The following is a 16,165-nucleotide window of genomic DNA, read 5'->3' as shown; positions in this document are numbered from 1 at the left end:
TCTCTGGCCCGGCCGGATAATTTTCCAGATAATATCGTGACCCGGTCCTCTGCAGGTACATTGTGTAGTGCACATTGCCTCTCAAAATCCGCAAGGTACCCATCAATCTCTCCTTCTGTTTCCAGGAAGTTTTTAAAAGCTGCAAAATTTATTTTTCCCTTTTCCACTTGGGTTGCTGTGACTTGGGCTGCTGCAGCGCCGCTTTGGCGAAGTAGGTTGGCCTCCACAGCTGCTATGACCCGGTCAATAATTTCCGCAGATGGGTTGGGGCCATAATGTGCCAGTCTTATTTTAACCGCCCGATCAAAGCTTGCTTCTTCAGGGGTTCTGTCTGCTATGCTGGGCCCATTGGTTCCTACGGTCCCTGGTACTCTTTCCATCTTTGTCAGTATTGTAATAATCCCCCTCTTCCTGAGGTTACTGGCTTGTGTAGTTGCTCTTCTGGGCGATAAGGTTCATTCCGTCGCTTGCCACCAATTGTTACGGTACCAACAGGATACCAAGGGTTAATACCAGATGAACAATGTCCTGCATAGGGAATCAGCAATTCACAACCCCAATCAGTTTCCCCCTCAACATGAGACCAGGCTCCACATTTCAGGTTTAAAACAGAATGTCATCTATTAAAGGCTAGATGCCTAGTATTTATACAGGTTTGACCCCAGATGGGGGGTTGAAAGACTGTTGTACATTAGATAAAAGGGGAAAACGTCCTTAGACATGATACAATAGAATTACATTACTTAACACTTTAAACACAAGACACTCCTGGCTTTCCTTATCACTTAGGTGTCTGCTCTCTGAGAGTGATTAAACAATGGAATGCTTATCACTAACTTAATTATAGCTGATGCCAGCAAACTTGTATTTAGAAAATAAAGTTAACGCTTTCAGTCCTGACCGAAGGGTCTGTCACATGTTACATTTAGCCACTGGGATAATATGTATGTGCTACTGGCAGTCAAGATATGGTCAAAGCATTGCTGGGTTTCTTATTGATAAAGAGGTAAAATTATGTCTAGGATATTGTCATCCAAGGGGGTAAAATCACTGCTCAGGATGGGGCCTATACGATAGAGCTTTTAGGAGGGGACATGGTTACTCCCACCTTCCACCTGTGCCAAGTCCCCTTTAGATTGTCCAGTAATTTTGTGGAGGACAGCTGAAACCCTAGTGAGAACATGGCAGTTAGAGTTGGTGAAAAATAAGTGGGTGAGAGAAATTGGAATAGACAGAAGAAGGAAAATAATGGAAATATGAGGAAGAAGAAAAAGGAAAGGGAATGGAAAAGTGGAGGAAGATGAAAAAGACAAAGGAGAGAAGAGAAAGAGAATGATATGATGCCATGGTTAGGGTTAAATGGCTGTAAAAAGAGAACGGTCACAAAACTCCTTACAATGTGTAAGAAGTTCCTTGGAGGCGGGACATATAGAGCTGCATGCAATAGAGTGTAGTGTGTTGTCATTACATAACTGTTTGCATTTGATCCAGTTGCTAAACTGAAGACATAATATAGATAAAAAAAGACCTTGGAGTCTGATTCGGTGATAAACAGATGTGCAGTCAGTGGGACACAGTCAGAGAGGCAGAACATACCCGTCAAGTGCGCAAGTATGCGTTCACGTATCCCCCTTAGAAGTCAATGGAGAAAAAGGTGAAAACCCCCATGTGCCCAAACCCAATTGCATGTTCTCATGTGCACTAACCCGACATAAAAATAGTAATATTTCACATTCCAATGTTCTTCACGTAAAATAAAATGTTCTATTTATTCATAAATATATATATATGATTTTTTTGGTACAATATATAACTATACCCATATATATATATATATATATATATATATACACAAATGGTTATATATAAGTTTGCATGCTGTATATATAGATATATATAGGATTACCTATTTTTAAAAACATATTCAGCAATGTGCAGAACATTGGAATGGAAAATGTTTACAGCAAATACATTGTATAACACTTTATTAAGTATGAATATTGCATATATATGTTTTCATCTTCTTAACTGCAAAGGGCTTCAATGCGAGGACTGCAAGATTGAGAAAAATTTTAATGCAGGGTTTAGATGAGGGAAATGTTAGGTAAGTGAAGTTAATTTATTATTGAGTTGGGTGGTCGGCTTCCCTGAACAGAAAAGTCTTCAGGGAGCATTTAAAGGAAGACAGATTAGGGCAAAGCCTGACAGCACGAGGGAGATTGTTCCAGAGGGTAGGTGCTGCACGGGGGAGAGTGTTCCAGAGGGAGGTGCTGCACGGGGGAGAGTGTTCCAGAGGGTAGGTGCTGCACGGGGGAGAGTGTTCCAGAGGGAGGTGCTGCACGGGGGAGAGTGTTCCAGAGGGAGGTGCTGCATGAGGGAGAGTGTTCCAGAGGGAGGTGCTGCATGAGGGAGAGTGTTCCAGAGGGAGGTGCTGCACGGGGGAGAGTGTTCCAGAGGGAGGTGCTGCATGAGGGAGAGTGTTCCAGAGGGAGGTGCTGCACGAGGGAGAGTGTTCCAGAGGGAGGTGCTGCATGGCAGAAGTCCTGCAGTCTAGCATGAGAAGAGGCAGGACTTCTGTCGTACAGCACCTACCCTCTGGAACACTCTCCCTCGTGCTGTCAGGCTTTGCCCTAATCTTTCTTCCTTTAAATGCTCCCTGAAGACTTTTCTGTTCAGGGAAGCCGACCACCCAACTCAATAATAAATTAACTTCACTTACCTAACATTTCCCTCATCTAACTCTGTATTAACATCCTTCTCAATCTTGCAGTCCTCACCTCCTGTTTCTCAACCTCCTACCCTTCTAGATTGTCTATATATATATGTACATATGTATTTATATGTTTATATGTGTGTATATATGTCTGTAAATACATATATACACAAATAAATATATGAATGCATATGTACACACATATAAACATATAAAGATTTATACATATACACCATTAGACATGTAATACCTTAGATCTCATATCTTTGAGCCCTTATAACTTTTGGGTGCAATATTATTATTTTTTTAACAATTTTTATTAGACTGCGTTATTATGATTGTACTTTGTAATGTATTTTTTGTGTGTTTCGGGACACTTTTTGGTTTCACAAAACAGTTAACCAGAGCTCTAATAAGGCGCAATCATTCTAGCGTAAATTGCGTTCAAGCAAACGCGTTTATTTTCAACTTTTAAAACCACTTATCACTCGCTCACAAACGGTTTCGCTCCACTTGTAATCTGTCCCATGATACCTAATATATATATATATATATATATATATATATATAGTCAGAGCAAGTAACAGATATACTGATTGTAAGAGGAATTTGGAGATGTGGGAATCGACACGATAAAACAAGCACAATGTGTTTACTTATAGAAACCGTATTACAAGACGACCGTGAGAAGAAATACTACAACCTTGAGTAACTAACGCTCCTTATTAGGGATCATTGGCAGCGAAAGTTATAAAAGGCGACCGCTTGTGTCATACAACTCTTTTTGGAGCCGTATTTCTTCTTCTGAAACACACTAATATCTATGCAAATCCAGCACAATTGACACTAGAGATATTGCTCCACCTGTAATCTAGGCATTTATGTGCACGAGCGCAATGCAGTTTAAAATAGAAGCATTTTTACAATATTCTTCCATTAGCAAAACTGTTTCTATAAAATCTATTACTGTTTCAGCAGCATACACACATATGCTGTGTGGTGCATGTGCATCAGCAATCATACACTACTCCTGCTCAAAGAGTCAGCTGCAGCTTGTGTGCCACTCGGAAGCAGGAGTGGGGTTTGAATGCAGTTGCTCAGGGCACACACAGCATATGTACGTATGCCTCTGAAAAAGGAAGGTAAAAAAATGCTTTTGTTTGGACAATTATGTCCTTTTTTATTTAACTGTTTTTATTGATGCAGCTGCCACCGTTTTACTCGGGCTGTTTCTGTATTTCACTACATTTCATAACAGGTGCAAATATCTAAAGCCAAACTTAAAGAATCAGATTTTTATTAAACACTACCATTTTTCCTTATAAGTGACAAACGTCTTTGCCTAAATCTTAGGGGGGGGTTGGGCTTTTTGTGGTCTAAAATGCTGATGCTTTGCTATATTTTATTTAAAACTAGTCGATAAGGTTGCCCAGAGGGCAGTCTAAACTACTTATTTTGTAACTCTTCTTTTATATAAATATTTAAGCTACAGGTTTAGCAATACTATAATTTTAATTGACTACTATCTTAAATATATAAAAAATATTTTCTATATAATAAACTACCGATATAGCCACACTCTAATTAGACAAACTACTGTCCTAAATAAATATAAACGGCTAGATTACGAGTTGTGCGTTAGGGTAAAAAAGCAGCGTTAAGAGGTCCTAACACTGCTTTCTTTACACCCGCTGGTATTACGAGTCTTGAAGGTTTAGGGTCACCACACACTTCTTTGGCCTTACCGCAAAACGACTTACGCAAACTTCATAAAGTCTTTTTTCTATGGGACTTCCAAAGCGCCGGTATTACGAGTCTGTCCTGGGAGGCCAAAAAGTGAGCGGTACACCCTACCCTGTCAAGAGTCCTAACGCATTTAAAAGTCAGTAGTTAAGAGTTTTATGGTACAACGTTGTAACATAAAACTCATAACTAAAGTGCTAAAAAGTACACTAACACCCATAAACTACCTATTAACCCCTAAACTGAGGCCCTCCCGCATCACAAAGACACTATAATAAAATTATTAACCCCTAATCTGCCGCTCCGGACACCGCCACCACCTACATTATATTTATGAGCCCCTAATCTGCTGCCCTCAACATCGCCGACACCTACATTATATTTATTAACCCCTAATCTGCTGCCACCAATGTCGCCGCCACTTACATACACTTATTAACTTCTAATCTGCCGCCCCCAACATCGCCGCCACTATAACAAACATATTAACCCCTAAACTGCTGCACTTCCGCCTCGCAAACATTAGTTAAATATTATTAACCCCTAATCTGACGTCCCTAACATCGCTGCCACCTACCTACACTTATTAACCCCTAATCTGCCACCCCCAACGTCGCCGCTACTATACTAAATTTATTAACCCCTAAACCTAAGTCTAACCCTAACACCCCCTAACTTAAATATAATTACAATAAATCTAAATAAAATTACTATCATTAACTAAATTATTCCTATTTAAAACTAAATACTTACCTATAAAATAAACCCTAAGATAGCTACAATATAACTAATAGTTACATTGTAGTTAGCTTAGGGTTTATTTTTATTTTACAGGCAAGTTTGTATTTATTTTAACTAGGTAGAATAGTTATTAAATAGTTATTAACTATTTAATAACTACCTAGCTAAAATAAATACAAAAGTACCTGTAAAATAAAACCTAACCTAAGTTACAATAACTCCTAACACTACACTATAATTAAATAAATTAAATACAATTAAATAAATTAAATTAAATTAGCTAAAGCACAAAAAAACACTAAATTACAGAAAATAATAAACAAATTACAGATATTTAAACTAACTACACCTAATATAATAGCCCTATCAAAATAAAAAAAAGCCCCACCAAAATAAAAAATAAAAACCTAGCCTAAACTAAACTACCAATAGCCCTTAAAAGGGCCTTTTGCGGGGCATTACCCCAAAGTAATCAGATCTTTTACCTGTAAAAAAAAATAAAAACAACCCCCCAACAGTAAAACCCACCACCCACACAAACAACCCCCCACCACCCACACAAAAAAAAATATGCTCCCCATTGCCCTGAAAAGGGCATATGGATGGGCATTGCCCTTAAAAGGGCAGTTAGCTCTTTTGCAGGCCCAAACCCTACCCTAAAAATAAAACCCACCCAATACACACTTAAAAAACCTAACACTAACCCCCTGAAGATCGACTTACAGTTCTGAAGACCGCACATCCATCCGCAAGGAAGCTGCAGAAGTCCAAGCCGGGTGAAGTGGTCCTCCAGACATGCAGAAGTCTTCATCCTGACGGCATCTTCTATCTTCATCCATCCGACGCGAAGCATCCTCTTCTTCTGATGGACTAACGATGAATGAAGGTTCCTTTACGTGACATCATCCAATATGGTGTCCCTTAGATTCCGATTGGCTGATAGAATTCTATCAGCCAATTGGAATTAATGTAGAAAAAAATCCTATTGGCTGATGCAATCATGCTGATGATTGGAACAGCCAATAGAATGTGAGCTCAATCCTATTGGCTGATTGCATCAGCCAATAGGATTTTTTCTACCTTAATTCCGATTGGCTGATAGAATTCTATCAGCTAATCGGAATCTAAGGGACGCCATCTTGGATGACGTCACTTAAAGGAACCTTCATTCGTCGGGTAGTCGTCGGAGAAGAGGATGCTCCGTGTCGGATGTCTTGAAGATGGAGCCGCTCCGCGTCGGATAGATGAAGATAGAAGATGCCGTCTGGATGAAGACTTCTGCCCGTCTGGAGGACCACCTTGCCCGGCTTGGATGAAGACTTCTCCCGGCTTCGTTGAGGACTTAGGCTCGGTTGGATGAAGACTTCTGCCGCTTCCTTGAGGATGGATGTCTGGTCTTCAGAACTGTAAGTGGATCTTCAAGGGTTTAGTGTTAAGTTTTTTTAAAGGTGTATTGGGTGGGTTTTATTTTTAGGTTAGGGTTTGGGCCTGCAAAAGAGCTAACTGCCCTTTTAAGGGCAATGCCCATCCAAATGCCCTTTTCAAGGCAATGGGGAGCTTAGGTTTTTTTAGATAGTATTTTATTTAAGGGGTTGGTTGTGTGGGTGATGGGTTTTACTGTTGGGGGGGGTTGTTTGTATTTTTTTTTTCACAGTTAAAAGAGCTGATTACTTTGGGGCAATGCCCCGCAAAAGGCCCCTTTAAGGTCTATTGGTAGTTTAGTTTAGGCTAAGGTTTTTTTTTAATTTTGGGGGGGGGCTTTTTTATTTTGATAGGGCTATTAGATTAGGTGTAATTAGTTTAAATATTTGTAATTTGTTTATTATTTTCTGTAATTTAGTGTTTGTTTGTTTTTGTACTTGTATTGTATTTAATTTAGTTAATTTATTTAATTATAGTGTAGTGTTAGATGTTGTTGTAACTTAGGTTAGGTTTTATTTTACAGGTACTTTTGTATTTATTTTAGCTAGGTAGTTATTAAATAGTTAATAACTATTTAATAACTATTCTACCTCGTTAAAATAAATACAAACTTGCCTGTAAAATAAACTATTAGTTATATTGTAGCTAGCTTAGGGTTTATTTTATAGGTAAGTATTTCGTTTTAAATAGGAATAATGTAGTTAATTATAGTAATTTTCTTTAGATTTATTGTAATTATATTTAAGTTAGGGGGTGTTAGGGTTAGGGTTAGACTTAGGTTTAGGGGTTAATACATTTAGTATAGTGGCGGCGATGTTGGGGGCGGCATATTAAGGGTTAATAAATGTAGGTAGGTGGTGGCGATGTTAGGGATGGCAGATTAGGTGTTAATAATATTTAACTAATGTATGTGAGGCGGGAGTGCGGTAGTTTAGGGGTTAATATGTTTATTATAGTGTCGGCGACGTTGGGGATGGCAGATTAGGGGTCAATAAATGTAGGTAGGTTGCAGCGACATTGGGGGCGGCAGATTAGGGGTTAATAAATATAATGTAGCTGGCGGCGATGTTGGGGGAAGCAGATTAGGGGTTCATAAGTATAATGTAGGTGGCGGCGTTGTCCGAAGCGGCAGATTAGGTGTTAGTAAATATAATGTAGATGTCGGCGATGTCGGGGGCGGCAGATTAAGGGTTAATAAGTGTAAGATTAGGGGTGTTTAGACTCGGGGTTCATGTTAGGGTATTAGGTGTAAACATAATTTTTATTTCCCCATAGGAATCAATCAATTTTTGCAGGTGTTAGACTTTTTTTCAGCCGGCTCTCCCTGTTGATTCCTATGGGGAAATCGTGCACGAGCACGTACGATCAGCTCACCGCTGACTTAAGCAGCGCTGGTATTGGAGTGCGGTAATGAGCAAAATTTTGCTCAACGCTCACTTCTTGTCTTTTAACGACGGGTTTCTGAAAACTCGTAATACCATCGATGCAGTTAAGTGGGCGGTGAGAGAAAACTGCTCGTTAGCAATGCACAGCCTCTAACGCAAATCTCGTAATCTAGCTGAAAGTTTCTTCTCTTTAAATTATATCTACTTTAATTATATTTCTTTATATACATAACCCCTAAACCGCAAAACCCCTACATCGCAATAAACCTATTTACCCTATTAACCCCTAATCCGCAAAACCCCTACATCGCAATAAACCTATTTACCCCTAAACCGCAAAACCCCTACATCGCAATAAACCTATTTAACTTATTAACCCTTTAAACCGCCAAAACCCACAACGCAAATAACTATTTAAATAACTAAGTACAGTACACTAACCTAACACCCCCTAACCTAACAACCCCTAACCTAACAAGCCCTAACCTAACACCTCATTAAATAAACCCATATTACCTAAACTAATACAGGGAGTGCAGAATTATTAGGCAAATGAGTATTTTGACCACATCATCCTCTTTATGCATGTTGTCTTACTCCAAGCTGTATAGGCTCGAAAGCCTACTACCAATTAAGCATATTAGGTGATGTGCATCTCTGTAATGAGAAGGGGTGTGGTCTAATGACATCAACACCCTATATCAGGTGTGCATAATTATTAGGCAACTTCCTTTCCTTTGGCAAAATGGGTCAAAAGAAGGACTTGACAGGCTCAGAAAAGTCAAAAATAGTGAGATATCTTGCAGAGGGATGTAGCACTCTTAAAATTGCAAAGCTTCTGAAGCGTGATCATCGAACAATCAAGCGTTTCATTCAAAATAGTCAACAGGGTCGCAAGAAGCGTGTGGAAAAACCAAGGCACAAAATAACTGCCCATGAACTGAGAAAAGTCAAGCGTGCAGCTGCCAAGATGCCACTTGCCACCAGTTTGGCCATATTTCAGAGCTGCAACATCACTGGAGTGCCCAAAAGCACAAGGTGTGCAATACTCAGAGACATGGCCAAGGTAAGAAAGGCTGAAAGACGACCACCACTGAACAAGACACACAAGCTGAAACGTCAAGACTGGGCCAAGAAATATCTCAAGACTGATTTTTCTAAGGTTTTATGGACTGATGAAATGAGAGTGAGTCTTGATGGGCCAGATGGATGGGCCCATGGCTGGATTGGTAAAGGGCAGAGAGCTCAAGTCCGACTCAGACGCCAGCAAGGTGGAGGTGGAGTACTGGTTTGGGCTGGTATCATCAAAGATGAGCTTGTGGGGCCTTTTCGGGTTGAGGATGGAGTCAAGCTCAACTCCCAGTCCTACTGCCAGTTTCTGGAAGACACCTTCTTCAAGCAGTGGTACAGGAAGAAGTCTGCATCCTTCAAGAAAAACATGATTTTCATGCAGGACAATGCTCCATCACACGCGTCCAAGTACTCCACAGCGTGGCTGGCAAGAAAGGGTATAAAAGAAGAAAATCTAATGACATGGCCTCCTTGTTCACCTGATCTGAACCCCATTGAGAACCTGTGGTCCATCATCAAATGTGAGATTTACAAGGAGGGAAAACAGTACACCTCTCTGAACAGTGTCTGGGAGGCTGTGGTTGCTGCTGCACGCAATGTTGATGGTGAACAGATCAAAACACTGACAGAATCCATGGATGGCAGGCTTTTGAGTGTCCTTGCAAAGAAAGGTGGCTATATTGGTCACTGATTTGTTTTTGTTTTGTTTTTGAATGTCAGAAATGTATATTTGTGAATGTTGAGATGTTATATTGGTTTCACTGGTAAAAATAAATAATTGAAATGGGTATATATTTGTTTTTTGTTAAGTTGCCTAATAATTATGCACAGTAATAGTCACCTGCACACACAGATATCCCCCTAAAATAGCTAAAACTAAAAACAAACTAAAAACTACTTCCAAAACTATTCAGCTTTGATATTAATGAGTTTTTTGGGTTCATTGAGAACATGGTTGTTGTTCAATAATAAAATTAATCCTCAAAAATACAACTTGCCTAATAATTCTGCACTCCCTGTACATTCTAAAGTTACAAAAAAAAAAAGTTTACAAAAAAAAGCTAACATTACAGAAAATAAAAAAATCAAATTACCAAATTTAACAAAATTTACCCCTTAATGACCGGAACATTTTTCAATTTTCTTACCCTTAATGACAATGGCTATTTTTACATTTCTGCGGTGTTTGTGTTTAGCTGTAATTTTCCTCTTACTCATTTACTGTACCCACACATATTATATACCGTTTTTCTCACCATTAAATGGACTTTCTAAATATACCATTATTTTCATTATATCTTATAATTTACTATAAAAAAAAAATATAAAATATGAGGAAAAAATGAAAAAAAACCACAGTTTTTCTAACTTTTAGCCCCAAAATCTGTTACACATCTACAACCACCAAAAAACACCCATGCTAAATAGTTTCTAAATTTTGTCCTGAGTTTAGAAATACCCAATGTTTACATGTTCTTTGCTTTTTTGCAAGTTATAGGGCAATAAATATAAGTAGCACTTTGCTATTTCTAAACCACTTTTTTTTCAAAATTAGCGCTAGTTACATTAGAACACTGATATCTGTCAGGAATACCTGAATATCCCTTGACATGTAAATATTTTTTTTTAGAAGACATCCCAAAGTATTGATCTAGGCCCATTTTGGTATATTTCATGCCACCATTTCACCGCCAAATGCGATCAAATTAAAAAAAAAAATCACTTTTTCACACATTTTGTCACAAACTTTAGGTTTCCCATTGAAATTATTTACAAACAGCTTCTGCAATTATGGCACAAATGGTTGTAAATGCTTTTCTGGGATCGCCTTTGTTCAGAAATAGCAGACTTATATGGCTTTGGCTTTGCTTTTTGGTAATTAGAAGGAAGAAGTGAAGGGGTTAATTAGGGAGCATGTAGGGAGCTTGTAGGGTTAATTTTAGCTTTAGTTTAGTGTAGTAGACAACCCCAAGTATTGATCTAGGCCCATTTTGGTATATTTCATGCCACCATTTCAACGCCAAATGCGAGCAAATAAAAAAAAACTAGGTTTCTCACTGAAATTATTTACAAACAGCTTGTGCAATTATGGCACAAATTGTTGTAAAAGCTTCTCTGGGATCCCCTTTGTTCAGAAATAGCAGACATATATGGCTTTGGCGTTGCTTTTTGTTAATTAGAAGGCCGCTAAATGCTGCTGCGCACAACACGTGAATTATGCCCAGCAGTGAATGAGTTCATTAGGTAGCTTGTAGGGCGCTGGCAGGGTTAATTTTAGCTTTAGTGTAGAGATCAGCCTCCCACCTGACACATCCCACCCCCTGATCCCTCCCAAACAGCTCTCTTCCCTCCCCCACCCCACAATTGTCCCCGCCATCTTAAAGGGACACTAAACCCAAAAAAATTATTTCGTGATTCAGAAAGAGAATTCAATTTTAAACAACTTTACAATTTACTTCTATTATCTAATATGCTTTATTTTTTAGATATCCTTTGTTAAAGAATTAGAAATGCACATGGGTGAGCCAATAACACGAGGCATCTATGTGCAGGCACCAATCAGCAGCTACTGAGCCTATCTAGATATGCTATTCAGCAAAGAATATCAAGAGAATGAAGCAAAATAGATAATAGAAGTAAATTAGAAAGTTGTTTAAAATGGCATGCTCTATCTAAATCACGAAAGAAAAAATGTGGGTTTAATGTCCCTCTAAGTACTGGCAGAAAGTCTGCCAGTACTAAATAAAAGGAGGTTTTTTTATTTTATTTTTTAAAAAAATGTATTCAGCTGTAATGGAGCCCTGCCTTAGCCTCCAACCTCCCTGATCCCCCACCAAACAGCTCTATAACCCTCCCTGCTACTTAATTGCCACCATCTTGGGTACTGGCAGCTGTCTGCCAGTACCCAATATGCCCCCAAAAACAGTATTTTCAAACTTTTCTGTAGTGTAGCAGCCCCCCTCAATACCCCCAACCCCCCCTCACAGATCCTTTTATATTTATTTTTTTTAAAATGTTTTGAACTTTTTATTTTTAACTTTTTATTTTTTAACTTTTTTTCATTGGTGTCAGTGGCTAATGTGCGCGCGCCCGTGCACACGCACGCGCGCCCCCGCAGGCCCCCCCTCGCACGCTCCCGGCACCCGGTGTGCACATTGCAGTTACAGGAACCGGATGCCGGGTAGCGATGGGCCGCCTCCTTGCTACACTCCCCCCCCCCCGGAAAACAGCCCCCCTGGAAAACAGCACTATCGTTACCGGTGCAGAGAGGGCCACAGAGTGGCTCTCTCTGCATCGGAGGCTTGTTAAAAGGTATTGCAGTGATGCCTCCATATCGAGGCATCACTGCAATACCCTGAGAGCTGCTGGAAGCGATTGCGATCGCTTCCAGCACTCTGTAAGACAACTGACGTACCAGGTACGTCTATTGTCATTAACAGTTATTTTTTGCATAACGTACCTGGTACGTCAGTTGTCATTAAGGGGTTAAATCTAATCCCTATGAAAATTAAAAAGACCCCCCAAAATAAAAACACCCCCTACTCTAAGAATAAACTACCAGTAGCCCTTAAAAGGGCTTTTTGTAGGGCATTGTCCCAAGATAATCAGCTCTTTTTCAAGAAAATACACAAAGCCCCCCTAACAGTACATCCCCCCAACCCACCAAACCTCCCCAAATAAAATAACCTAACACTAAAAAACCTAAACTACCCATTGCCCTGAAAAGGGCATTTGTTTGGGCATTGCCCTTAAAAAGGCATTTAGCTCTTTTTCTGGAAGAAAAATGTTCCTGGAAGAAGAAGAGGTTGCGCTTGGAAGAAGACTTCACTGCCTGGAACAGGACCTTCTCCACCGGACTTCAGGAACCGTGAGTACCAACCTGGGGGTTAGATTTTTTAAGGTTTTTTTGGGGGGGATTTGTTTTATTTAGATTAGGGATTGGCAGAAAAAGAGCTAAATGCCCTTTTAAGGGCAATGCCCAAACAAATGCCCTTTTCAGGGCAATAGGTAGTTTAGGTTTTTTAGTGTTAGGTTATTTTATTTGGGGAGGTTTGGTGGGTGGGGGGGTTTACTGTTAGGGGGGCTTTGTGTATTTTCTTGAAAAAGAGCTGATTATCTTGGGGCAATGCCCTGCAAAAAGCCCTTTTAAGGGCTACTGGTAGTTTATTCTTAGCGTAGGGACTGTTTTTATTTTGGGGAGTCTTTCTTATTTTCATAGGGATTAGGTTTAATTTTGTTAAATTTGGTAATTTGATGTGTTTATTTTACTGTAATGTTAGCTTTTTTTAATTTTTTGTAAACTTATTATTTTTTTTGTAACTTTAGAATGTATTAGTTTAGGTAATATGGGTTTATTTAATGGGGTATTAGGTTAGGGGGTGTAAGGTTAGTGTACTGTACTTAGCTATTTAAACAGTTATTTGCATTGTGGGTTTTGGCGGTTTAAAGGGTTAATAAGTTAAGTAGGTTTATGGCGATGTAGGGGTTTTGCGGTTTAGGGTTTAATAGGGTAAATAGGTTTATTGCGATGTAGGGGTTTTGCGGTTTAGGGGTTAATAGGGTAAATAGGTTTACTGCGATGTGGGGGTTTGGCGGTTTAGGGGTTAATACTTCGTGTAGGATTTTTTTTGTTATATTTCGTGCGGCCGGTGTGTTGTTTTTCTTTAATACTTGATGCGGGCGGTTAGTTTTTTTTTTTTTTTTTTTTAATACTTAATGCGGGCGGTTAGTTTTTTGTTTTTTCTAATACTTGATGCGGACGGTTAGTTTTTTGTTTTTTTTTAATACTTGATGCGGTCGGTTAGTTTTTTGTTTTTTTTAATACTTGATGCGGACGGTTAGGTTTTTTTTTGTTTTTTTTAATACTTGATGCGGGCGGTTAGTTTTTTGTTTTTTTAATACTTGATGCGGACGGTTAGTTTTTTGTTTTTTTAATACTTGATGCGGGCGGTTAGTTTTTTTTTTTTTTTAATACTTGATGCGGACGGTTAGTTTTTTTTTTTTAATACTTGATACGGACGGTTAGGTTTTTTTTTTGTTTTTTTTTAAATACTTGATGCGGGTGGTTATTTATTTTATTTTTTTTAATACTTGATGCGGACGGTTATTTTTTTTTTTTTTTTTAATACTTGATGCGGACGGTTATTTTTTTTATTTTTTTTTTAATACTTGATGCGGACGGTTAGTTTTTTTTTTTTTTTTAATACTTGATGCGGGCGGTTAGTTTTAAAAAAAAAAATACTTTAATGTGGGGGATTAGTTGTTGCTTTTGTATGCTGCGGTTTGCACGCAGTTAAGAAGTAGCGGTCTTAAGACCGCTGCTCCGTTACTCATCCGCCACCTCTGAGGTGGCGGACAGAAATCATCCCAATCGGATTTGATCAGGATGATTGACACCCCATGCTAGTGGCCGATTTGCCGCGATTGTGCAGGGGACAGCATTGCACAAGCGTTTCACATGAAATGCTTGTGCAATGATAAATGTCAACAGCCTATGCTGTCAGCATTTATCGATATGGGGCTATTAAATCGTCCCCTATGTCTACAAAAGTATTACAAATGATATAAAACTACCTTTAGGTTACATGTATACTCTGTATAATGATATGTAAATATGACCTAAATGACATAAGATATTGTTTATTTACACTTGGTCAGATTCTACAGATGTAGAAATACAAATTCCTATCTGTAGTTCTGTCGCACACAGACTGGAAATGCTGAGAAGAATGTAAATAATAACATTCAGAGCACTAGGGGTTAATTAAAGAGCAGCGTGTTTTAGCTCCAACAGAAACGGCACTTGGGAATTAATTAAATCACCTTTACCTGGCTGCGCAGAGCAGGTGTGTCTTTATCCAACGCTAGCAGATTAGTGCGGAGAAGAGCATTAATTTCATTTAAAACCAGTTCCCATAATCAGGGATGTTTGTGCTGACACCTTGGTCAGGGAGCGTCACGGTGCAGGATTAAGTGAGCGATGCCGTGAATACAGCACCCGACACTGCAGCCTATCAGAGACATATTGTACAGAGGCCGTAAGTGCTTAATAGATGAATATGTAGTATGAGATGCGCTTGTGCTGTCATAGACTTTTATAAAATAGATATCTCAGCCCTTAAAGAGTCCTAAAACTGCTAATTTCATTTCTCATACAAGCACAGATTACAAGTGGAGTGTAATAATATTAGAGCTATTGTGTGTATATATTCTGTAGGATTCAGATTTTAGTTTTGCAAAATGTTATCCAGTGTTTTAATGCAGATAACTATTTGCATTACAGTGCTCAGCAGCTTATATATATATATGACCTGTATGTTAATTTATCTATCTATCTATCTGTCATCTAGCTATATCTTTTTATCTATACAGTATCTATCTATTTATCTATCTAGTATATATATATATATATATATATATATATATATATATATATATATATATATATATCCATAAGGTATCTATCTGTCTGTCTGTATGTCTGTCTATCTATTTTTATCTATAAAATATCTATCATCTATCTATCTATCTATCTATCTATCATCTATGTAGTATATATATATATCCATAAGGTGTCTGTCTATCATCCATCTATCTATCTATCTATCTATCTATCTATCTATCTATCTATAATCTATCTATCTATTTTTATCTATACAGTATCCATCTGTCTGTCTGTCTATCTATTTTTATCTATAAAGTATCTATTATCTATCTATCTATCTATCTATCTATCTATCTATCTATCTATCTATCTATCTATCTATCTATCTATGTAGTATATATATATATATATATATATATATATACATATGGTGTCTATCTATCTATTTTTATCTATACAGTATCTATCTGTCTGTCTATCTATCTATTTTTATCTATAAACTTTTATCTATTAAAAAAAAATATTTTCTGTAATGTTAGCCTATTTTATTTTTGTAAACTTATTTTTTATTTTTTTTGTAACTTTAGAATGTATTAGTTTAGGTAATATGGGTTTATTTATTGGGGTATTAGGTTAGGGGTTGTTAGGTTAGGGGGTGTTAGGTTAGTGTACAGTACATAGTTATATATATATATTCATAAGGTA

The sequence above is a fragment of the Bombina bombina genome, chromosome 1, assembly GCF_027579735.1.
Source record: "Bombina bombina isolate aBomBom1 chromosome 1, aBomBom1.pri, whole genome shotgun sequence".
NCBI lineage: Eukaryota > Metazoa > Chordata > Amphibia > Anura > Bombinatoridae > Bombina > Bombina bombina.
Note: the sequence above shows the minus strand (reverse complement) of the source record.